At 45.5% G+C, this 23,776-nt stretch overlaps 5 non-coding genes across 5 annotated transcripts; 2 read left to right on the top strand and 3 right to left on the bottom strand.

Moving 5' to 3' along the window:
• Window positions 1-3,357: 3,357 nt before the first annotated feature.
• Window positions 3,358-3,428, bottom strand: TRNAG-GCC (transfer RNA glycine (anticodon GCC)). Its single transcript has one exon. It is a non-coding gene; the product is annotated as a tRNA-Gly (tRNA).
• Window positions 3,429-4,906: 1,478 nt separating this feature from the next.
• Window positions 4,907-4,978, bottom strand: TRNAH-GUG (transfer RNA histidin (anticodon GUG)). The gene has a single exon. It is a non-coding gene; the product is annotated as a tRNA-His (tRNA).
• A 2,653-nt stretch (window positions 4,979-7,631) lies between these two features.
• On the bottom strand, window positions 7,632-7,705 carry TRNAT-AGU (transfer RNA threonine (anticodon AGU)). The gene has a single exon. It is a non-coding gene; the product is annotated as a tRNA-Thr (tRNA).
• Window positions 7,706-10,852: 3,147 nt separating this feature from the next.
• On the top strand, window positions 10,853-10,934 carry TRNAS-AGA (transfer RNA serine (anticodon AGA)). The gene has a single exon. It is a non-coding gene; the product is annotated as a tRNA-Ser (tRNA).
• A 10,135-nt stretch (window positions 10,935-21,069) lies between these two features.
• Window positions 21,070-21,142, top strand: TRNAK-CUU (transfer RNA lysine (anticodon CUU)). The gene has a single exon. It is a non-coding gene; the product is annotated as a tRNA-Lys (tRNA).
• The last annotated feature ends 2,634 nt before the right edge of the window (window positions 21,143-23,776 follow it).

Genomic DNA, 23,776 nt, shown 5'->3' with positions numbered 1-23,776 from the left:
AATCAGCTAGGCCTAAGGGTGGCCACAATATAAACGCCAAGAAAAAGATCACTACAAACGGACAACAGTAGCTGGGCCAATTGAACAGATAAAGAACAGTGCCCTTTTTCCTTGAGAGGACGTAGCAGTATTAGACAAGTCCAACGATTATATATAGGTGAAGGATGAAGGTGGAACATTAATTCCCGTCACACAAGAAGTGTCGCCCAACCATTCGTAGTGGGCTGTAGCAATAAGGAACAAAGAGAAAAACAGACTCAGTTGAAATTTAAAAACCAACACTGAACGAGAGAAAAACATCGATTACTGGTCTTGACAAAGATAGCGGCATAAATCTAGCCCATCAAAACGCGTCGAAGCATAGGACAAATACAATCCAAAGAAACGGATATCCACTTGATAGGATAAATGGGTCAAGATCTCACAAGTGTTTAATCCCCAGAGCTGTCTTAAATTGGATGTATAGTTTATGACAAAGTATAGTGTCTTCTTCATGTTGTATTCTCTCTGTTATGCGGGCTCATAATAGGGTTGTGTTTTTTATTATATCATTTGACTTGTTTATGATAAATGTGTAATTTTGTCTTAGGCTTTTTGTATGTACTTGCGAGTCATTATATGTTTCATGTGATTAGACTCAGGGTGTTGATTAGAATAGGAATCAATACAAAGTGATGTTTTTAAATGTGATGAAATACATGTTTTTATAAAATAAATGTATATGGCTTTTTTAATTTGATTGTGTGTAAAGTGACTATCTTTGAAAATCTATATTGCTTCAATATATTTGTGTTCAAGGGACTGCTAGTTGTTACTTGAACACAATTAAAATCTTGATTATGCGTTGTGGTAAAGGCATCAAGAAACAAAAGGATATGTTTATGGGAGGCCAAAAAATCGGGGTCACTACAAAATCTTCGTACCTTTGTATTATTTTTGCTTCTAATGATACGTGGGTACAAGCAGTCGCCGCTAAAAAATTGGCACTTGTACACACCACTTCTGCTCTAATTGCCTTCTCAAGAAAACTGGGCAAAAGACCACCGGTGGAACTTTTAAAGATCTACAAGGCTAAATGTGTCTCAGTGGCAATTTATGGGAGCGGAGTCTGGGGATTTGCTGACCCTTTACCACTTCAAAGAGTAGAAAACTCGTTTTTAAAATATATTTTATCTGTACCAAATAGCTATGCCACAAGTGTTTGTCATGCTGAATTAGGCCTGTCATTTATTTCTGACCTAATCAAGATTGAACCCGTGCTCTTGTGGCACAGATTGTGGCTTAAAGAAGAGGCCAAATTGAATAGAGACTTCCTCTCAGACATTATGAAATTGGAGGGAGCAATGAGGTTACTATGGCTTAAATATGTTTTTAACTTTTTATACGACCTCAGCCACCCAGATTTTTTTACTAATGCTAGTACCCTTGGCACTATATCAAGGAAAGAACTAAAAAAAGAGGGTTTGTTTCTGTTAGAGTCTGCCAGAATGACCACAGAGATTCTAAAACCAACAAACAGTCTTGCATAACCAGATGGTTTTAAGTACTTTTAATGTTCAACCTTATTTAATTATTTTTCAAAGCGCCTATGAAAGGTTTTTGCTGACCCGCTTTAGGATGGGAACTTTTCACCGCCTTGTTACATTTCTCACAATGAACGATTGGTCTGAAAATCTTTCACCTTGCCCTTGTGATAACATTTCATTACAGCCCACGATTCATGTTATTATTTTCTGTAAATATTATTCTGCATCACGGACCACATTTTTAAAACCTATTTTTAAACACTTTGGATTACGTCAATGCCGACCTTGACAATGAGTACAGAATTTATAGTGTCACTATTTTCTTGAAAAAAACTCTCTTTTATAGGAAACAATTGTTCAATATTTGATTAATTCTTATCAGAAGCTCCTTAATTTAATACAATTTTATTCACAAAATGTTTTTAATGAACAAGTGTAAAGACTTTTTTTTCCTTTTTATTGTGCTTTTATGATTGTTTTGCTCAAACATTCGAATAAAGCTTTCTTGATTGATTGATTGAATTGAAATACATATGAACATAAGGGCTGGTTGGAGAAAGGCCTCCATAACTCTTTAATAAGTTAAAACCGAAATAATACTTCTCCAAAGGATGGTGAAGCAGACTTTTTGTTACCTGTAGCTGAAAGTGACAGTAAATCTTCTTACGGACGACAAAACATAAATCAGCTATTGCTTGGGGATGAGATGGTTTTACTTCCCTCCATCCAGCGGTGCAGGAATTATATTCAGAGTGGGGGCCCGCCATCACGGATACATTACTAAAGTCATAGGGCTTGTGAAATATTCAAACGTCACACAAAGAATAAGTGTTGCAAATGGGTCATGCCGGTTCAGCATGAGAGTGATGAGGAAGTGATCTGTACAGCCTGTGGTGCATTTGTAGCAAAACGTTGCAAAAATATTATTAAAGCATGGTGTGGTAGAGCAATATAAATTAGAGACACCACATTTTCCATTGAAATAGCCACTAAATGTGCACAGACATGCAGTTTTACTGAAAAAACTATGCAGGGCACAAATGTTTGATAATGTGTTGAATTTCAGCGAGTATTTACTATTGATGCATCACTGAGTAAAGTGTTTTCATTTGTTTTAATCTTATTAATACCTTTGTTTCCAACATACTTCAGAATTACAAAAAAGGTGCTTCTTTTCTGCTTTCCTAACTACAGATATATATGTTTAAATATTTGTACAGTTCATTTAAAGGTATTTAAATGTTGTGTGTTTGAAAAACATAGGCATCCTACAGCCTTTCCTTTCTCACTCTCTGGATGCCAGGCACGATTGTCACATAGGAAATAGTGCACTTTACAAGAGGGGGGAGATAGGCAGCTACACAGATAGACAGGTAAGAGACAGACAGACGATAGAGAAGTAAGTTTTAAGACTGAGCATAGGAGGGGTGCAGACGACCCTCGGGAGGGTCCACCTAAGACAGACAGATCTCTTGCACGTTCAGCGCCTTGAGTCCTCTTTAATGTGTCTTCTAAGCACGTTTACCGACTCGTCCCGCATTTGCACAAACCTTCATCATTGTGTTGCTTTTGTTAAAAAAAATGAGTTGAGTCATGAGAAACAGAGAGGCTTCTGCACTGTGCTTTACACACATTAAAACCAGACACGTGGCTTGAAGGGTGGATTGTTTTTATAACAGCTCCGAAAGCTACTCTGAAAAAATTATTTCATACAGCCAATACCCCTTTCAAAGAAACCACCAACCTACATATAATCATATAATGTTGCAGAATTGTATATTCCAAATTTATTTTAAAATTCTATGGGAAAAATGGGATTCAAAATGGCAGCTGCATTGGCCGGGAATCGAACCCGGGCCTCCCGCGTGGCAGGCGAGAATTCTACCACTGAACCACCAATGCCTCGCTTGCACTGGGAGCGTGTGCTCCTTAGATGTAGTCGGAATGTCAGGGCAGTTATAGGAGATATATTGTTTGCATTTAACCCGAGTCTGTGCATGAGTCTGACACGCGCACAGGGCAGGTTATCTTACAGCACCAATGCTTCACATGAAGACAGAAGCTGTGACGCTCACATGTAGCATGTAACAGGCTCAATCTGTGAGCCACCGATCCTTCGATAGTACATATGAACCTCAGAGACACAGAAGATTATAAAATTTGACCACTGCAGATAGTCAACGTTAAACCACCCGGGCTGTACGTGAAAGTGACAAAACCAAAGATGTCGCACAGAACAACCGATGCCGGAAATGATGAGAAGTAACAGAACTGACATCCGCAGGGTGATTAAAAGACAATGCTTTCTGTACTGAACAGAGACAAGCTCCAATGAACCACCGGCCCTTCATGAATGGTGAGAGGAGACACATCACATGCAGGAGACTGGGGGACATTAATACACAAAATGGTGCTTAGAATGATGACCGCAGGTATAAGATGGAAGTTTCCGACCCCCCCGCCCCCAGCATCCATCCACTGCCACAAACCACCCCCCACCCACGGTCTGTGGGCCCAACTGGAACAGCTTGAAGCTTCGTTCAAGAAGAGAGAGTGGAGGGTCAGAAACTAAGGTTCGATCAATGAACAAACACCTACAAATACAAAATTAAAAAAAACAATGGATTATTAAAATCAAGAAATATATCCAAATTAACAATGCAGAGTACAAGTAAGTGCTTGTAAGAAGAGAGAGTCCACACGACTTGCTGACGGCGAAATCTCACAAAAAGGAAACCAGAGATGAAAATCCGGAAAAACAAAGTCACCTTCAGGGAGGGGGAGGGGAGGGGAAGGGGGGAGGCGCGGCCGGTGGTCAGTGCTAACATTAAAGTACATAATAAGCCCCTCATGTCACCAGTACAGTAGAACAAACACCTCTCACCAGGCGTGCTACTCTGTTTAATAGGACATTAGCAGCTCTTTCTCGGGGTGCCGGGGTACACTTATGGGACGGCCGTCTCTATCCATACTTAAGGGATAGATGTTTATCCTTTAATCTGGACGTGTCTTTAAAGTCAGTTTTAGTCTGAGTGTAGAGTAAAGCAACATTACAGATAAATAAAACATTCTTACAGAAAAGGTATTATAACACAAGCAAATGTTTCTGCATTCCGCAAAAACGGTTTCTGCGCAATCACAAGGGCTACAGCAGGCAACAGTATATTAAAAGTAAACAATTCATTAAAACACTCTTTCCCTGCTGCAGCACAGCTGTGCCATCATAATGACATGACTTCTGTTGGTTAAATCTGGATTTTTCACCAATTGTAGAAAACAGAACTGCGACTCAAACGTTATTTAAAAACATACTCTGTGTGTCCAAATGTTATTTTAACCAAGAAAATATCGCCCAACTGCCGTGACATTGCCACCCGCAATGCCGTGACTCGGATTCGAACCGAGGTTGCTGCGGCCACAACGCAGAGTACTAACCACTATACGATCACGGCGAGCTACTTGGGCTCCGTGTGATGTGGTTGTACCCACGTATAACGTTCTCAATGGTAATTATACAAATGTATTATTCAGCACTTGATATGAGCTTACAAAAAGTGATACTATGACCGGGACGAAGCCTCCAGACCCCACAAGTGACCCCCAGAAATGTGTGCAATGAAAGACGTGTCGACCAGAATAGAGCGCAATGCTCCAGAGGAGGCCTAGAGAACTGGCTCAGAATGACAGAAATGATATTCAAACATTGGAAGAGTAGCATCAAACCTTTAGATCAGGGCCGGCAGCGACAACTGGACAAGATGTTTCATATGGGGTGTGTGACGCTTGACAATACTCCGTATTACTCTTCCAAGATAGACACAATATTTCAGAAGAGGCCTCCAGAACTCGATAGAAAACCTCAGGAGAAGCCTTACTACGTGAACACAATATCACAGATGTGGCCTTCACAACTTGACATGGTGCTATGGGTACAGCCAGGGCTTTAAGTGGGGTGAAAAAAATGGAGGGTCTCTCGAATGGGCGTGACCAATGTAATTAGGGGCGTGGCTTAACACACTTAATCTACAAAATCTGTTTAGCATAGTGTGCCGTCCGACTTTTATTTTGATGTTTCTGTCATTGCATCTAAATATGATACAATGGGTAACATCATACTTTTAACAAGTCAGGACTATTGGCTTTGTCAATGGTTGTTAGTTGCATTAGATAAATTAGCAGCAACTATGGCCTTGTATATAATATTGAAAACGCTTCCACTAAAAGCCCTGGTGACCTCAGGTCAATGTTGCTGCTCCTGAGTTTCAAAATAAGAAGGGAAATCCAGAGAGAGAATGACTCTCTTTAAAGGATTTCCCTTCCCCTACAATGCTCACCTGGCATGACGTCATGCCGTAACTTCTCCCCTAGTGAGAAGTAATGTCATTATCCACGCACTCACAATACTTCAGACCATGGGTACTCGCAAACATTTCCCGGGGGCCACAAAGTACTGTCTGTGGCTTCCAGAGGGCCGCAATGATCCAGCAGGGCGAGGGTCGGGTGTTAAAAGGTGGGCGTAGGGGGACGCAAAGCAGATGCATGGTAAAGATAAGTTGTCTAGGAAACATTATTTGCTTCTTTACCTTTAGTTTAATAACATGCAAATAAAGTATGCCCATTTCACAGCTTTTGGTGCAAAACAGCCCAGTGCTGCTGTTCACCAAGGGGCCATAATTAAAGGTCAGGAGGGCCGCATACGGCCCTCGGGCCGTACTTTGAGTATCCCTGCTTCAGACGAAGCCTCTAGAACTGAACACCTCACCCCAGATGCAGAATCCAGAAATAGGGACAGTCTGAAGGTTTGGGTCCACAACTGAAAACAACACTGCAGATGTGGGCTCCTAAATTAGTGAAATATACCAGGAGAGACGTCTACAACAGGTCACAATACTGCATACACACCTTCAGTAATAAGACGACATCCGCAGCACTGGACACATTCCAACAGTGGTGGACTCAGGACAAGAGAAAAGACTTCAGATGCTGCCACTAGAACTGGGTACAAAGTGCCAGACATGACTGTGAGATCAGGCACAGTACCCTAGATGAACCCTCCAGAACCAGAGACCTTACACTACAGGCAACCTCCAGATCGGGAGACAATGTGCCAGACGTGGTTTTTAAAAGTAGCAGCAATCCTCCTAGTGAAGTTTTGAAAACTTTACCAGAAATCCAGGTGGAACTTTGTGTACTTGACACAATACTCCCAAGAGGACTATGCAGAACTAGACACAACACTTCAGGGGGTTGCAAGCTTGGGACACAATATGCTAAACTAGTCTCTAAAGTGAGTAGTAACTGTTCAGACACATTATTCTAAAGGAGCCCTCTGGAAATGTACCCAGCTCTCCACACAAGGCCTTACTTGTGCTGTGCACACTGTGCAGTTGTAAAAGTGATTCCATTTCCATCTAGTTTTTATTACTGGTCCCGCTGAAACCCAACACTACTTTTGGCCTACTCACAGCTTTATCATGTAAGTGAAGCTTGCAACGCCGCTGACTGTGCTGTAACCATCTGTACTCTAAAGCTCAGTTTACACTGCTGTTGCCTGTGCTGTGCCTGTTCTTGAGGCTCTGAAGCTCTAACCTCCTCTGCCTGTTCAGGAACAGTGTTCAGCATTCAACCCTCAAATACATGTTTAGATTATAAACAGTCTTACCCTATATCTGCACACAGCACACAGTGTCATTTTCGAAGCACTCACAATCCTTCATACTCTGCTTCTGCCTGTGCTGCGCCTGTTCTTGAGGCTCTGAAGCTCGAACCTCTTCTGCCTGTTCATTAGCAGTGTCAGTAATGGAAGGTCACTGGTGCTGCCTGTGCTGCTCCTGTTGTCTGAAGCTTGCATTACTGCTGCCCAGCTTGTACTTTGATGCAAGTGCAGCTAAAAACATATTTTCACTTCACAAAGCCAAACTGATTGGCTTTGAAACATAAAGACGCTGGTGGTTCAATACATTAGCATCTAAACACCAAAAAGATCTTTAGCTTAGAAGGAGGAGCATTGTGTCCATGTGGATAATTATAATAGGAGCAACTGTGTTTGCAGAAAATGTGTCTTTTATCAAACACTACGTCTTCTATGAGATTGTGCAAAAGAGCAGGCACTGCTGAGATTCGAACTCAGGATCTCCTGTTTACTAGACAGGCGCTTTAACCAACTAAGCCACAGCGCCACATAGAGCTCCGTGTCCGCACTGTGCCTCCTGTCCTGGTGTAACGGAGACTCTGGGCATATGTTCCGTCTTTAAAGCTGTGATATTTTCCAGTTCCTACCAACAAGATATTGCAGAAGAAAATCTAATATTGGAATGGAAAAATTAGAGAGAGGGTCATGAAAAACGTATATCGTTTTATGTACATATTTGGATTCAAATAAAAGGGTGCAGAGAGAGCAGTAATAAAACCAGGCAGAAATGGAAGCACTTTTACAACTGAACAGTGTGCACAGCACAAGTAAGGCCTTTGGTGGAGAGCTGGGTACATTTTCAAAGGGTTCCTTTAGAAATATTTGTATTCATTTTACTGAGTTTACACTGAAGGATGAAATGTGCAATACATAAGTTAAACTAAACGAGAATGCAACGCTTATAAAGGGCACCAATATATGCCAGATAATTTCATGATGCCTACATACAGGGACGGCTCTAGGATTTTGGTGGCCCTGGGCAGAAACTCAAAGTGCGAGGGCCCTCTAATATGCAGACACCTTACACATTCAGGGCTGTTTGCCTCTCAGTAGATTACCCTGGTCCTGAAGCTTTTTTGTACAGACCCCTCCTGGGTTGCAGCCCCTCCCTGTCAGCCACCTCTTAGCAGCTCATAATGGGCTGAATGTGTGAAAGTTGCTTTTCATTAGACAGGTTTAAACCTGCTGCCGGACAATGGCCGACCTGTGGTGCCTCTGAATGGGCAGCAGGGCAGGAGGCCTGTTTGCAGGACAAACCTGCAAAATGTGTCACCTTGTAACAGGGCCACCATGATGGCCCCTGACCCCAAGGTCTATCCCCGATATACCATGGTTCTGATGAGATGGGGTCAGGAGAGGACCCCTGGGCCGTGGCCTGGCTGTTACACACTGGTGTGGGGCCCTGGGCAGCTGCCCACACTGCCCATGCCTAGCGCCGGCCCTGCCTACATCACAGGTGCTCTTTCCTTCACCGAGAAGCAGAGGAACCGCCACTGTAGGCGGAGAGAAAGCGTCACCTTTAGTCGCGGTTCCCCTTTCCAAACAGAGACCCCCATGAAAACATGGCAGAGGCGGGTTTCACAAAACGAGGGGGGCTAAGAGCCCGCAGTGCCCTTTATATGGCTCTCTAGAAATAACCCTGTACATTACCAGATTGAACAAGAACCCTATGAGGTGTTTGTTACCGCTTTGTCCTGTAATGCATGAATTTTCTATTTTAATGATGAAAAGAACTGCCCGCTATTTGGATAGACCCCGAGACCATGGCGTGAGAAGCCGATTCTTTGAGCAACCGAGCTAACGATCGGTTTTGAAACCGTGTATGAACGGCCACCATAATGAGCATACACACACACCTAAGACAGTCCTATTGATAATGGGCAGGTTGTGTACACAGCGACATTGAAGAGACACGCAGACAGGCCATTACTGACCCATCATAGCTTCCGGTCAGGATGTTGAAGAGCTCAGATAATCCTGCACCAACTCGCACGCACCGGGGAGCGTCACCAAAGAACACGCACAATTATGTAATGAGCTGCACTGAATGCACTTCAATAACAAGAGCTGCATGACCATCACTCCCCAGAAAAGATGGACTGAAGGCTAGAATCACTCCACAAACCCTCCCTCCTGCCACACTCACAGAGAAAGGTACCGGTCTCGGCTCCGCAGCACTGCGCATGCTCAATGTTCTGCATGTTCTTCTCACACCCGAGCTCAATCCATACCACACACTATCACTCACTGGCTGTCAATCAGGGCACAAGTCCTAAAAAAAGAAGTGGGGGGACGCTGTCACCGGAAGTGACGTCACAACAGGAATCTCATGAAAATAAGTGGGGGGACGCTGTCACCGGAAGTGACGTCACAACAGGAATCTCATGAAAAGAAGTGGGGGGACGCTGTCACCCGAAGTGACGTCACAACAGGAATCTCATGAGTATTCATATGCCTTTAGATGACGGGGCATTTCACAGCACTGCTACCCCTGGTCTGTTCCTCGATGTCCTTTGCAACCCCCCCTCCCCCCCACTCCCCCAGGGGGTGCCCCAGTTGCACAACGAAGTGCTCAATAGTGCACAAGATACAGAAGGACACACATTCCAAGCGTTAACCGCCAACGCCTGCTCGCTCCGCCTCCCAATCATTCCAGCCTGCACACACCACCGGTGCCTCTTCAAGTCTCCAATTACAAATATTAGCATATCTTTCGTAATTTACGGGAAACTTCCCTCCCACCCGGGCTCTCTGCTCACACAATGCTGTCCAGCTTTTGGGCAGGGGGGACGGCGTCCACCCGGAAAAACCTGGTAAAATAAGTGGGGGGACGCCGTCCACCCGCGTGGTACCCCGTCTCGAGCCCTGCTGTCAATCTTTTACCATTCCCGGACTGTAGCCTTTTCTCTGTACTCCTTCACCCATCACTCACACCTCCCTCAACTTTCATTGACCGTAAACACTGGTTGCACCTTGCTGGGTGGTTCGCTCGAGTCCAGAGCTTACAACTATCCAAACCGGATGATGTGCTCACTATTCTCTACAAACCCCTCTTCCTAAATTAATTCTCTTACAGGATCACGTGACCGTTGGTAACTTCTACTCACGCCCCTTCCCCGGGGCGGAGCATCGCATAGCAAACCTCCGGTTGTTCAGGCCCACAACCGCCCGAAGGATTAGCGGGGCGCCGACACGGCTTCCAGGACCCTCCCATGAGGCTCCTCGGATTTGGCTCTGGCACCCCCTATGGTGCCGCGCAGAGGTACCCTTGGTACCGGCCTGCTTCCAGATCGCCCTGTAACTCCGCCTGCAACGAAAAAGGAAACATTACAATATTCTCACCCCCAACGGCCATCACCCCGCCGGGTAAGTGGTAGGGAGGGATGCGGCGTGCGAGGCGAACAAGAGGTCGCCAGCATGGTGGGGGATGGCTATATAGCCTCCCCCTTCGCACAAAGGAGCCCCGGAAGTGACTCCCCTTGCGTCACTTCCGGGAAGAGGAGGGGGACACCGGCCGGAGTCCCTGCCCCCCGGAAGGGGGGGGCGGGGAGGGGTGACCGGTGCCCAGGCGACACTAGGGCGCTGACCGCTCTAGTGGCCCCCTGTGGGGGCCACGGTCAGCGGCATATACGAAGTAGTCATGGCCGAGTGGTTAAGGCGATGGACTAGAAATCCATTGGGGTCTCCTCGCGCAGGTTCGAATCCTGCCGGCTAAGCTCTACTTTTTATTCATTGCATTTCATTTTGACATGGAAACTAATTATGTGGATCGGAAACATCTGCATTTTCCGCTTTATCGTATCTTTGCTACTCTTATCAGGCAACAAATACAAATACTCTAGGTCAAACAAATCAAACATACTTTAAAAAGTGCCCCATGTGGTAGACCTTAGCGTTTAACTCTTCACCTTTCAGTTGTGCATTGCTGTATTCAGATGCTAAGCTAAGAGGTGATTCTGTTTCCCAAATAGCATAATATGTGTTAATGTGTCAAAATAACGAAATAAGACCCCAACACATTTTTCTGCATTAAGTTGTAAAACGTGTCCTTTCTTGCGGCATAATTGGTGAGATATGATCACATTTTGTGGTGCCCGCAACAAGTAGTGCCGCTGGACTGCGCAAGGATTAAGAGGCGCTGTGGGTGATTCGGCTCGTCCAGGTTGTCCAATCAAGATGGACAGAATCTGTGCTTGAACAACTGTTCTGAAGACTGAGAGCGGAATGGAAGGTTTTAGCCTCTCTAGGAGAAGGAGTCGGGTGGAGGCAGCTTTTTCAGTCTGCAAATATGGAGAGACAAATTTATTTTCCTATCAATACCATAATCAATCAGTTTTTACAATGGGACCAAGGCGGGAACAGTATCAAGTTCTGTGAGAGTTTCAACCCATTCTTGAGCACGAAGACCTGAGTCGTTGGAGTGGAGGAGGAACTCACTGTCTGTAGGTTCCACTTCAAGAAGAGGTTGTTTTTAGATTTTTAAGGGACATTTGTAGGTCTAGTTTGTCTGCAGTATTTGAGATTGCGAGGTACAGTTGTGTATCCTGGGGATATATTTATATTGAAGTTTTGGACCACGCAGGTCCCTACACAGGTCGAAGAAGTGATGGTGAAAGTACGGAACCTTTGGGCGTATCTTGTTTAATCAGTGAGGAGGGAGATATGAAAGATTCTATGATCCAAGAAAGGAAGGAAGGTAACCACAAATGAGACAGAGTACCCTGTGCGCCAAACCCCAAATTCACCCGCTCTGCTTAGTATCCAGCAAACTGCCATCTTTCCCTGGAGTAGCCCCCACTTGCTCTGCTGGTGGAAACCTTTAACTGATGGCCCCGCTCGCATCCGGCCGCCATTCACAGTACATCAGACCATCTGTTGTATGAAGTACAGAAACTCTGACAACATGTTTACACTTTTTTTGAACCACCACAACATGCATGCCTGTCACACAGAAAAAGAAGTAAATGCCTCCCATGCATGGGGAGAAAACTCCCAGTGTGTCAGGGGCATTTCTTTACTTACTTTTCAAAGCTCTCAAAGCGTGAACATAGCGCCCATGCAGCAGTGCTTCAGTGCCTTTAGAGGAGCCACCAGCACCTCCTCTGATGCCACAGTGATCTTTGGCAGGGAGGCAGAGATTTTTTACTACAGCAGACTCTAGGCCACCAGGCTAGCAGAGTACTTGCCTCCACTGCCCTGGTGGAAACAATTTTGGCCCGCCAATGCTAAATAAATCTAAAAATCCAGATTGGAAGGAGTTTTGTGGGTGAATAATTGTAATATAAGAGAGCCCTCCAACAAAAATGCATTTGAACATTTTCAGTTAGCTTATGTATGATACATACGTGTTTGAGGAGTGGCTATGCATGAAATTGTCATGTTTTATGTGGGACATTCTACACATCACTGATCACTCCCAATGTCAACGCTGTAACATGTTGCTGAACACATTCAATTGCTTTCAGTAATTAATCCCTTTAAACCAAGTCCTCAGGCGGGACACATGCACCCGGAGCCCTGGCAGTATATACATCAGTGTCCCAAAGAACTTGGTCCTAATAGCACCAGGCTGGAAAAGGCAATAACAACCCCGGACAGAACAGAGGGGAGGACATGTCTAACCCCAAGGATAGAGATAGCGCGTCACTCAGAAAGGGGTTTTGACTCAGTTTCTCTAAGACAGCAACACCCAGAGCCACCTGGTAGATTCTGCACTCATTTTACCCACCCCCTCTTCTCCTCCTTCTCTAGGGTTCTAGGTCGGTGGATGGATCTAGACTCGAGGTTCTTTAAAGCTCGAGGAGTTACCTAGAGCCAGTCTTATCTCAGTGACGGTCTCCCATCCCATGCTTCAAGCCCCTGCAGACCCCACACAAGAGCCATCCCTACTTATCCTTCGGCTGTTCATACACCCACACTGTGTCCATATGTCCCCTGCTGCCACCAGTACACTGACCGCCTCCCGCACTGGAGCTGTTCCCGCCTAGCCTGCAGCTCACCACAGTCCCAGCTTCTCAGCGGCCCATGAACCTCTTCCGCACCAGGACTCAAGCCGGCCATGACTGTCCCACGGCTCCCTCTCCGCCTCCAGAAGACAGGGTCACCCCACCACCCACCCAACCCCAAACTCAATAGTGTTGGCTCTAAAGGTTATCTACTTCAGGATGTGCCAAGATTCAAGATTTTTTATTGATTCAGCTTTGCAATAAAACCATACAATAATTAGACATAAACTTACACATTGCAAATTACCTAGATGCATTCGCTTGAATAAAAAAACATACTGCATGTAATACGACATTTTAGAAGATGCTCCCTTCCCTTATTACTGGCATGCCTCCCTCCTGCATATTCTTAAATATGAATAACAGCCTACATAGGTTGAACACCTCAATGGGTTCACAGCTAATCCACATAGCTTCCCTTGATGCCATGGGTTCAGGATGTGCCAGAGATGGGGCCTTCATCCCACCAGAGAAGCTTCCTTGCAGCAGCTGCAGGAGCAGAGTCACTTCACTTCCTGTCTGGATGTGCGAAGTGGGAATTTGTCGCCTGGCTTCGCTGAGGCAGTTTCTCACTTTAACATGATTTGTTATAACATTATTTTCCTTCACCCAGCCCTCGGGGGAATCTTGCCCCCTGCTGCTGCAACAAGTTATTTAATTATTCTTTGACCTCAGGAAACTTGCCACCTTTGTGATTTACATTTGTTTTAATATTTCAATTCAATTCAATTAATCTTTATTTCGGTTTGAAAAACCATAAACGATATACAATAATAAAACACACATCAAGATAATAAAAACATATACATTTTCAAGGTACCGCTAGACCATTAGTGTAATATTAATAGTCATATTTTAAATGCAAGACCCTTTCGCAACAGAATAAATACAAATAAAAAATGACTCTTATAAAATAGATAAAACATTGTGAGGAGTCCTGATCGGATGGCATTGTAAAACTCAGGGCTATGATTAAATCTATGGCATTCTTTTTAGTACAACAAATTAATAGAGGTTAAAAAGTGCAAGTGCTTTAGGTGCAAGACATAGAATCGGAGTAACATTACGCTTATGATATTATTAATATTTAAAGTGCAAACGCAATGGTTGATCGTTTTAAGATTTCGTTTTTAACGCGGAGCAAGAGGATATTGTTTTTTTATTTATTTAAACATAAAACAGAAAAAACATAAACATTACAAAACATAAATAGAAAAATATTTCAGTATCTAATTTTCTTCTGTTTTTTGAAGTGTTTGTATCAAAGCTCTAATTGACCATTCAAATGATTAAAAAACAATGTCTTCATTGCCCAATCACCTCTTGTGTGTTACTTTACAGCGCCATCTGTATTCGTCCCGTCAGAGGTGACTCACAGCCTCCTTTGTTCATAAAAGAGGCATTGGGGGCTGAAGATCAAAGCTCCAGAAAACCAGGGGGCTTTTGGATGAGCTCTGAACACTCTCGTCTTTCCATAGGGCCGCTGCCACTCCTGGGTCATAGTTACAGCGCTTTTCTTCCACCAGGAAACCTTCGGTGTCAGTGAGCTTTATATATAAAACTAATATTAATAACTACTGGTGGACTTTGGTTTCTGATCACGCTTGGTAATGTTCACTGATGAACCCCCTCCTCTTTTTATCGTTCCTTTGACTTCAGGTTATCGGTGGGTAACAGTGGGGGGCACTTTGCTTTGTCTGAAAGAAACGCAGGATTTCTTAAAAACCCTTCTGCTTTCTAAGGGCGACATTCATCAGGCTTCAGCTGGTGACCAGAGCTGCCTGGAGCACGTCACGGAGCCTCCCTGTAAATGTAACATGTCTTATATGTGCTTTACAACACCTTACTGCTGTTTCTCTGCATTGTAATTGAAGGCCTACTCTCACCCCAGAAAATGGTACTCTGTGGGCGCACAGGCTCATTGAGAAATAGCTCTTTGCTCAGGGAAATATAACAAGCATTTGCAATGCAATAGGTCTCACAGCTATGAGAGTTTGAGCTATTGGCATTGTAAATTGCAATGCCTTTTATTTACACGTTGGTTTTTAAAACATAAATAAAAGGCATTGTCATTCACAATGTCAATAGCTTAACTCTTGCAAATGTGAGACCTATTGCCTTGCAAATGCTTGTTACTTACTTTGATATAAAAGCTCGCGGTTTCGAAGATGAGAGTTCACAACAGATTCCAGGGTTGCGGCCCCAGCTCATCCATTGTCCTTCTCTGTATTTCTTTTCCTTAAGCGCGTGCTGCTAACTCCTGAGTTCTTCGACGGCCATGAGACCCACGCCAAAACATTGCACTTCCGGACAATATTCGACGCAGCAAGTATTCCGCAGTGTACTCGATTGCCAAATTGGTGATAGCACAGAGATGTGTGGAAAGGGGGCTTTTGAGATCTCAGAGACCGGTAGAGCTCTAGACTGACTACTGGCCTCCTGTGGGTTTAACCATTAGGGGTGGGCAAAACTGCTAAATTGCGTGCGTGGGAAATATGCGTATTTCATTCAAGACAATTACGATTATTACTGGAAGTGTGCTCCGGGGTTGTCTGTCTATGTGAATATTTGCTCAAGGCTTGCTGATGTGTACAAAAGTGATGCGAGTAATTTCCATGCAGTTTCTCCACGTACGCAGTGAATATTGCTAGCAGTGTGCATGTAACCGCAGTTCATACTCACTTCCACAGCTACCACACAACTGTTTTTCATCTAACCAGTCTCCCGGCGCAAACATGCACAGCCTGCTAACAGAAGCTGTTTCCCGTCCAGGCGCGTGCACTTCTCGTGTACGAGATGATCTAGAGCCGACAGAGCCGTACACGTGCACATCGCCTGTCCGGGCGCGTGCCCGCTCCTGTCCCCCTTCAGAACACAAAACCAACGACAATAGATCTCGCCAAGGCAAGCAGCGCATGCGCTTTGTCGCTAGGCCAGACCTAAAACACACAGGTGTCGTATGTCTTCTATGTGACGTTGCACTTCAGCGCAGACGTCACCAACTCTTCAGAGATTAGCCAATGAGGAGTGTGAGTTTCATTGATGCTCGGAACAGACCGAGGGCGGAGGTGTGTGTCTGGAGCTCCTGGTCTGACTTATCTGCTGCTTCATCCTTTTAGGAAATATAGGGAATCCTGTGAGTGTGAAAGATAGAAAGGTGATTAACACTCGCTTTCAATTCCCCACCTTAATAAATGCTCTCCTCCTCGCACTACCCCTCGCCGGGCGTCTGACACATTCAGGATACAAAGCCTCTTTTATTTCCTTCCTCTTTTCTGAACCGTTTTGTCATTTGTCAATCCGTTCTCTGATACTTCCCTCTGCTAAGAAATCCACAGCATTTGTTCTACAGAAGAATAGACAAGGATTGGGTGGGGGGAGGGGGGATGAGGGGGCCGCCATCCAGCATTCTGCTGGTTTGTCCTGAGACCTCCTCTGCACAGGCGCTGTCACGTGGAGACACTGTGGGCCCCCACTGTCCCACACTTTGGTTCCTTCTTGTTTACACATCAGAGAGCACAAGCAGCGCTCTCTCTGGCTAAAGGGTTTTCAGTCACTCAGGAGGTATGGCGCTCTGCTATGTAAACGTAACTGTCTTTCTTGCGATCAGATGGGTACGGTGCAACCAGGCGAGGGGATAGTCCTTTAACCCCTTCCACGCGTGGGTAATTCTCCCGCGACGAGGGAGGGTAGGCGGCGGTGGTGGCGCTGTGCTCCTGACGAGCCCAGCTCGTCATGAGGCACAGTGGAGCTGTGCACATGACGAGCTGAGCTAGTCACGACCCCGCCCACTGATTGATTCTCCCGCACAGGCGGGGAATCAACCGCGCATGGGCGGGCCGCGACGGTTATGACGGACCCAGCACCACTGTGCCTCATGACGAGCTGGGCTCGTCACGAGCACCGAAGCGGTTAAACCCCTACGTGTGTGTAGGGAAATCCCTGCACTACGTATGTAAAGTCAAGATCTGGGCACACGTAAAAAGGTATTTGCAATAAAGATGTAATTCAATTAAACTGGATAGCGTAAGGACTGTCAATGTTCAGTGTAGGTTTATTAGTTCTTGTCCATACCCGGAACAAACTCCAGAAGTAGTTGCCGTGAGATTAACTGCAGCACACCCGCTGCAGATCCACACTCCAAATACGGATTACCCTCCGTCCTTCAGATGTTCATGGCACAGACGAATTCGGATCACCATTAATGTGGTGTTTTCTCCTCACAACATCTATCACACCTTTAATTGATCAAGTGAGGCTACCCTTACCCAGCCGGGTTGGAATTATCACCGACGGAGCGATTCATACAAAGTTTCACCTTCATCTTCAGCCCTGAGGAAGTCGCAGGACTAATTGCCATAAGTGACAAAACACGTGTTGGCTGGTTTCTTTTGCTCACTTTATGAATAAATAAAGACTAAGAACTAATGATCCTACGCTGAACATTGACAGTCCATACGCTATCCACTTTGATTGAATGACACCTTTATTGCAAATACCTTTCTACGTGTGCCCAGGTCTTGACTTTACACAAGCAGCGCTCACTCGTTCGGCTCTTTATGAACCGTGTAAGAGGGACCTGTCAGTGCTGCTGGTGTCGGGATTGCTGCAACAAACCACCAATGACCAGCCCCTCCCCTATCCTCTCCCCTCCCAACCTCAACAGTGAGGGGCCTCAAAGCCAAGGGGTGGAGCCTTCATCAAATTCCGCATCACAAAAAAAATATGCAAGATTCAATTACATGAAATAATCAGTACTTTAGAAAAAAGAAGCTTGATCAGTAAAAGCAGCTTTTTTGGAAAGTGGGAATTTTTTGCAAGGGTAATCTTGGGAAAGAGCTGCACTAGAATGTGCGGCTTCTATGCGGGCTGTGTGTGTGGGGAGGGGAGCTTTTAAAAGCTGTATTGTATTTTTCAGTCTGCTCTATGCTGTCCTGTACACTTTCTCACCAGGTCTCTTTAGTTTTCCCCTAACCGGTCTCAGATTCGTGGCCCGCAGTGGTATTGTCCACAGTGTAGGGATTTGTAGGGGCACACATTGTCCCTTGCACAGTGACAGGGACCCCCCCCCCGTACTACGGAGTGGCAGCCAATTGGTGACAGTATCATTTGTGAAGTTATTTTTAAAAAGTCTACTAAACCACCTGTGTACAGTCTGCACAGCATTAGTTATCGTCACATCCACACACACACAATTTGTTCTGTGTGCATGTGTCAGAGCATATGTGTGTCCTTGTGTCAGGGCTCATGTGTGTGTGTGTCCTTGTGTCAAAGCACATATGGGTGTATCCTTGTTCTAGAGTGTGTATTTGGCCCTCTGTCAGAGCGTGGGCGTGTGTGTGTGTTTGGGTCAGACCATGTGTGTCATAGTGTGTGTGTCAGAGTGTTTGTGTTTGTGTCAGAGCATGTGTGTCACAGTGCATGTGTGATTAATTCTCTCTGTGCTGCCTGGTACCAGTGCTTACACACTCTTGATGCTGCCCTTGTTTATTAGGTGAAAGGGGTGAACAATGCTTTTATGACCCACTACTTCTAAACTTCACCAGCCACCACTGCAGGAGTGCAAACCAACTCACCAATGCATGACTGATTGAACTCACTGGGGTTTCAAAGGAGGCCCCTCATGAGCGGGCCCTGGACTCCTGCGCATCTTTTGAAAGCAGAATACATGCTTGACTTGTGGGACCAGAACATCACTAAGCGCCTCACAAGTGGGTCAATTATGGGGTACTCAGGAGGATGGCACTCTTTAGCACCCATCGCCATCCCAGCTGGGGCCTCGCTAGCCTCCTGCTACCTGTCTGCTGAGGACCCACCAGCAGGAAATAGACGAGCAGCCCACGCCAAGCAAATGAAGGAAGCCAGAGTCAATAAAGCTACCTTCTCTGCTCCCCCTGAGGCTGTGGGTGCTTCTTGGCACCAAGGACGGGCTACAGAGGAGAACAACACCAGGAGCTCAAACAAGAGCAGCTGTGATGGCCGAAGTGCATGTGAGGCGGTCGCGACCTTGCTGGGGACAGCAGGCTTGCTCGAGTGCTACCCACTACAAAGAGAGCGTGCACCTTCCCCAGACAAACCATAGTCCCTTCCAGACCCCCAATTAATGGTGGCATCTCACATTAAATGGAGACCCAGTGTCCATACATGTCCTGTTAGGCCTAAAGGTGTCTAGAGTAAGAGGGGACCCTGGCTACCTAAGACTTTAATATTCACTGGTTCCTTTCAGTGGCTCCCATTCCCTTTGTCCATGAAGGTTTCTTACCATCCCATACAGTTAAAGGATTCTAGATTGTGCTTCTGTGAAGGTTCAGTAGCCTGGGCCACCAAAAGAATTAATTGCAACCAAGATCACACAGGTCAGAGATGCTGGTCCTTGAGTGTGTCCTGGTCGCCCACGGTTATTGCCAAGAGCCAAAGAAAGCTCTGGGGCACTGAGAAGAGTCACAGAAACATTCTTGAGCAGAGACAGCAAAAGAACACAGTCCCCATGCGCCTAGTAAATTTCACATCCAACGAACCTAACTGGACTGTTAACTTGTGCTTGGTGGTAGGAGCCTAAACCCATTGAGTTGCCAGACCTAGGGTCCCACTCAGACTGTACTGCCAGAGTTTGCTCATCTTGTGTTATGTAGTAGTTATTCATTCACTGGATGAGAGGAGGTTTACTGTTGGTCGAAGCCCCAGGACGGGTGACATTGCAGATTCCGAGGACAGCTGAAACTTTCAAAACACCGTGAGCAACTTTCCACTGGAAAACATTTCCCGCCTTCTGGAATTATAGCTCCGCTCAGTGAGTGCTAGATACTTCATGATTCATTTTGTTGGGTGTATATTTCACTGCACTGTTCTACACCTTTACCTTTATGATTACTTTTTGTAATATTTTTCAAGAACTATCAATGTCTGGATGCTGACGTCAGTGCATTTGAATACGTCTGACTTGCTGTACCTGGACCAAAACCCGTACTCACCTCCTAAAAACAGTATTTGTTTCTTGACCTCAGCTACAAGTTACTGTAGATTTATTGTACGCCATTAAAATCTAGCTCCATCAAAGTGACCGGTCCACCTGCACGAAGGGTCTTCCACTGCGGGGAGCACATCCTGATGCTCTTTTAGTAACTTTTGATCTGTTTGAGTTAGAATTTTTCTTTTGTTCAAACCCTCAAATTATTCAGCAGATCATGGATTATGCGGCCAGTACAGCAAATCTATAGTTATGCGGAAAACAAAGTGGATTCAGAATCGCATAATTTCACTGGTCCTAGTTATATATCCAGTGAACGAGGCCCACACACGTTACAATGCCTGAATGCCACAACTGTCCCCATTCCATTGCCCGGCCAAGAAAAGCACAAAGTCTAGAGTTTTGCAATGAAATGCAGGAACAGATAGTCAGGAAAAGGACTCCTCCCCCTATCAAAAAATTAACAAAATGCCGGGGCGTGAAGAGTGATAATGAAAGAAACTAAGAGAACTCGGAGGCAGGGGTGAACGAAAGGGGGTGGGGAGGGGGGAGTTCTAGCAACCCAGAACCAGACCCAGCTCTTGTGCCCTCTACTCTGTCCTTGGTGCCTTATAAGTAATCCAGATGTTGAGAAAATGTGCCTCAAAGAAGCAGTGGATCTAAAAGAAAAACGCCCTAGAGCTCGCAGATGTGCTTCCAGTCTCCTCTTCCTTAGATCAGCAGGCACCATATTAGAACTAATCATCTCACAAAACTGACCATTCCCTTTTGAGTTTGTTAGATAGAGTAAGTGCCCCACATGTCATAACCTCAGCGCCCGGCTAGCTCAGTCAGTAGAGCATGAGACTCTTTATCCCTACACCTCCTCTAATGCTCACAGCCCGGCTAGCTCAGTCGGTAGAGCATGAGACTCTTAATCTCAGGGTCGTGGGTTCGAGCCCCACGTTGGGCGCAGGCATATTTTTGGTTGCTTCCTGGCCTTTTCTTAAAATAGATTTTCTGTTTGTATTTAATCTAAATTAAATGTGCACCCCTTCATGCTTGGAAACATGGCGATATCGTAAAACATGCGAATGTTAAATACGGAGAATGAGCAGAGCATGTAGCTGAGCACATTAGACCGGTCATTGAGACCGGAAGGGGTTGCTTGTCCAGCCTGTTGATTCACTCAGGGTTGTGAAAAGCAGCTTTCCGGATAATTTTCAGTTGCATAGGATGACAGTTAAATGCCCTTTGTCATAAACGAGCTGTGGAAGTGCTCAGCATGAAGAACCCCGGCGAGTCACAGAAAACGGAAGTGAAAGGGGGTGAAGGTCCGTCACAGTTAGTGTTAGTGGGGGGTTCAGGGAATTAGTTGTTTGGCAGCAGACAAAAAGAGCAACACTTTAAGGGTTGATGCTTTATGCCTGCGATGTGTAACCGTGTCGAGCACGGAAGTGTGTGCGCGAGCCTGTGATGTCCATAAGACCCCCGAGGAGAGCGAAGAGCTGCAGACTGTGGTCGTTGTGTGTGGGAGGACGACGAAGCGGAGATAGGACGTGAAGGGTTAAAATGTGTTCTAATGGAGCACGCGTCGTGGCACTGAGCTCCGCTCTAGACGGAGCAACTGAAGGGCAAAAGCGGGAAAAACAAGCGTCATTCCTGAGCGTGTAGGGGAGTCACGTAAAGTACATAGTAGTGCATGGATGCCTCCTCTGATAAACGTGTCAGTGTGTGGAAGAGCGAGGGCGGTTAGCTCAGTTGGTGCTATTATCGTCAAGTGTGCGGGTTCGATCCCCTTATGGGCCAAAGTGTACTTTACTACTTTCAATTAAAAAATTAAAATGAACTGTTCTGGTAGCACACGAAAGGGCAGATTTACAAGCCCATTGCGTCACTTTTGCACCGTTGTTGCGTCACTTTCGTGACGCAGCAGCAGCGTAAAAGTTGCGGCCCTTTTACTACGTGATGCATCTAGGGAGATGCGTCACGTTGTGAAGCCCTGCGCCACATTAAACCTGCGTCAGGTTTAATGTATGCAGGGTGGGCGTTCCGTCGCAGGAAGCCCCGTAAAAGTGACGCAGTGAAATCTACAAGATTTCACTGAGTCACTTTTACGTCCATGCTGCGTCAAAACCCTGCGCCTGCTTGAAGCAGGCGTAAGAATTGACGCAGCATGTTAGGCATAGGGTGGCCCTGAGCATTGCTGGAGTTGGGTCGTGCTTGCGACACGACTCCAGCAAAGCGTAACTTTTCCATCAACAGATGCGTCAGAATTTCTGACGCATCTGTCAATCCTTGCGCCATGGTGCGACATATTGTAAATATGGCGCATCCATGTTGACGCAAGGATTTGGCATGTTGGCGCAGGGAAAGTGACGCATCTCTACAGATGCATCACTTTCTTATAAATCTGCCCCGAAGTGTACTGACGCAGTTAGGGGCAGATTTCTAAGCCCCTTGCGTTACTTTTGCGCTCAGTTGCATCACTTTTTTGACGCAACAGCGGCGCAAACAATGCGGCCTATTTACAACGTGACGCATCTAGGGAGATGTGTCACGTTGTAAAGCCCTGCGTCACATTATACCTGCGTCAGGTATAATGTATGCAGGGTGGGCGTTCCCACGCAGGAAGGCCTCGTAAAAGTGACTCAGTGAAATCTACAAGATTTCACTGTGCCACTTTTAGGACGCCACTGCGTCAAAACCTTACACATGCTTGAAGCAGGCATAAGTAGTGACGCAATGTAGTGGGAATAGGCCTCAACACGCATTGCTGGAGTTGCGTCGTGCTTGCGACACGACTCCAGCAATGCGTGACTTTTCCGCCAACAGATCCGTCAGAATTTCTGACGCATCTGTCAAACCTTGCGCCATAGTGCGCCGTATTGTAAATATGGCGCATCCATGGTGGCGCAAGGGTTTCTAAGGGTGGCGCAGGGAAAGTGACACATCTGTACAGATGCTCACTTTCTTGTAAATCTGCCTCTTAGTTAATAGTTAAATGAAGGTGTCTCGAAGAATGTCAATCGTGCATCATAGGTCATATAATAAATACCCACAAATGGGTTTTTTATCATGTGTTTGATTTTGTCACAGTAGAATATTTACTTAATTATGTAACATTGCTTACGTCTTTGTGTTTCGGAACATGAAATTGAAAACATTTATGAACTCAACACGATGCACTAATCCAACCTATAGTCATCTTTTGTAACTTATCTCCTGTTGTGAAAGAGCCCGTACACGCAGTAGACGGTCATCCTGCTCAGTTCAGAGAGCAGAACCTGAGACTGTTATGGTCGTGGGCTCGAGCCCCACATTGAACGCAAGAACTTTACAATTTACATATAGTTTTGATATTTTTTGTGTGCCCTCGTTCAATAATGCATGACTCGTAGCTATATGACGGTTATGTCATCACAAAATGGAGAATTTTAAATGTGAGAAATTAGAAAGTAATGGATGGAATCTGCAGGCAAAGAAAGCAGAATGGATTCCCAGTACCAGGGCTTTAAGTGGGATGAAAAAACTGGGTGGGTCTCTCAAATGGGCAAGGCCAATGTAATTAAGGGCGTGGCTTAAAAATACCTAAGCTAAAAATCTG

Source organism: Triturus cristatus, chromosome 12, assembly GCF_964204655.1.
Source record: "Triturus cristatus chromosome 12, aTriCri1.1, whole genome shotgun sequence".
NCBI lineage: Eukaryota > Metazoa > Chordata > Amphibia > Caudata > Salamandridae > Triturus > Triturus cristatus.
This window is presented reverse-complemented; position numbering and strand designations above follow the sequence as displayed.